Consider the following 2,357-nt stretch of genomic DNA (forward strand, 5'->3'; position numbering starts at 1 on the left):
AAAACAATGTAGGTATGTATGCAGATTCATATATACATTATACATATTTCGAATTCATACATTGACCTAGAATATAGCGATGGCTTGTGGATCCTTGGGCTGTACATAAAGGTAAACCAAGACTTTGAGACTTCACACATAAGCAAGAGTTCTGTCTATCTTTATGTAAGTTTCTCCATGGCATACGCTTAAACTGTCGGGCATATCTTTTTGCTACACAATCTTTCTCTTTTATCTCACCCCAACTAGGTCTCAAGCATTTGGCTTTGCACATTGCCTTTTACTCCATATTTAGTAAAAGGTAAAGCTAGAATCCTTCTACCTAAAGCTTTTCTTATACATGCTCATAACATTGTAGCCTTAGACTGGTTACGTCCTCTACTTTGCTTTTATAATTCGGCCATTATAAACGTTAAAGTCATATATAGGCAAATGTGGAATGCTTCATAGTTTTGGTTGCTTGTAGGTTATAACACGTCCAAATTGTTGGTTGCCAAATATCTAGGGTTGTTTTATATCTGTCAATTTACCAACAAATACATATCTAAAAGTCTAGATATTTTAATAATATGTATTTTTAAGTATTATTATTCAGAATATGCGATTAGATAATATCGATTAGAATAGACCTCAGTACCTCTTACATACATACACTACGACAATAAAAATGAATCTCATCAAGTACCTCTCACATGTCAATTTTGCTTTGATAAGCACACCTTGGAGGCTTGGAGTTAATTGGAAAGACAAAAAACACATGAGGCTAGCTTGATTATAGATATTGACCGTTGTGGTGGGTTTGTATTCTCGATTAAAATGAGATGTACTCAGATTATCAGAAGAAATGTTCAACCATGCACTCCCTTTGATAGTGACCTATCTTTTTTCATTTTTCTTTGTATCTCTTGAGCTTTTGTTTGGGTCAATGAAGATTTGATTGAAAATCACTATTTGGGCCAGAACTTCACTTTGAAGACTGAAATCCAAAAGAAAAATTCTTGTAACCCATTTTAGAGGGAAACCCAATTGTATTGGACCGATCACCACTCTACTCATTAGAGCTACTCCTAAAAGATTTCCTACCACATCGTTCATGATTGATGGCTGTACTTTATTAATCTTTTGAGATGTACGTTGTAATTAGGGCCGGGCACAGTCCCAGACCGGCACTAGATTTACAGGGACTAGGACCGAGCCTGAAATTGTCAGGTCGGGCTCAAAATACGTTTTCCATTTTTAGGGACTGGGAAAGCCCAGACCGTTAATAAACAGGCCGGTCCTTCGGTCTTTTCGGTAGCCACAGAGAGCAAAGCTACAAAGACGAGAAGCTTCAAATTTAAGGACAGGCCTATTAAGGTGTTCAGCAACTCACCAGCCAAGATGCCGACTTCAGCACACCTCACCAACTGTCGGCTGCTTTTGAAATCATCCACCTAAAACTATACAAAAAACTTCAATCTTTCACTAATCCAATCCAGAAGCCATTGAATCTATGAGAAGTGGTTTCAATTAATCATATGATTATGAGGCCATGAGTTGCAGAAGAGGGAAAGGAAGAAGCAGAAGAAAGAGAAGAAGAAGAAAGAAAAAGAAAAAGAAAGAGAAGAAGAAGAAGATGGCAATAGAGAGAAGGTCGATCTCTAGTTTTTGGAGTAGGAGCAAAGTTGGAGTTGACTATCTCAGGAAGAAGAAGAAGAGAGAAGAAGAAGAGAGAGGAATCATGCCTGGTGTAGAGGATATAATGGAATATAAAATATTGGAGTGAGGGATTGCATGTGGTTGGGTGTAGGGCTGCACGCGGATTGGATTGAATCGGTTTTCACTCCAAACCGTCTCTATGCCAAAATAAGTGGTTTAGACATTTTAGACAACCGGTCATCGAAAAAAATAAGCTTAATCCGATCCAACTCAATCCATTTAAAGATGGTTTGGTTCGGTCTGTAAGGCGGTTTTAACCTATATAGCATTAATGTTTTGTTTACGAAAAACTCATAGTAAAATACTAAAACTCAATCTCAATAATAAAAATTTAAGAATCAAAATCCAAAACTAATATTCAAAGAACAAAAACTTAATATTCAAAGAACAAAAACCAAAATAGTTTCAAAATTTTGTCAAAAAAAAAATAGTTTCAAAATGATTCACTTATTTGGGTTTTAAGCCTTTGGGTCTAGGATTCAATATGGTAGTATATCATTTTGAGAATCAAATTATAATTGGAGATTTAGAACTTACTTATAAAAAACTACCCACAAATATACATATATATATATATATATATTATGTATATAATTTTAATTTTTTTCCTATTATATTTAATACATACCGGTCGGTTCGGATTTCGCGGTTTAAGTAAA

Source organism: Rosa chinensis, chromosome 1 (assembly GCF_002994745.2).
Source record: "Rosa chinensis cultivar Old Blush chromosome 1, RchiOBHm-V2, whole genome shotgun sequence".
NCBI lineage: Eukaryota > Viridiplantae > Streptophyta > Magnoliopsida > Rosales > Rosaceae > Rosa > Rosa chinensis.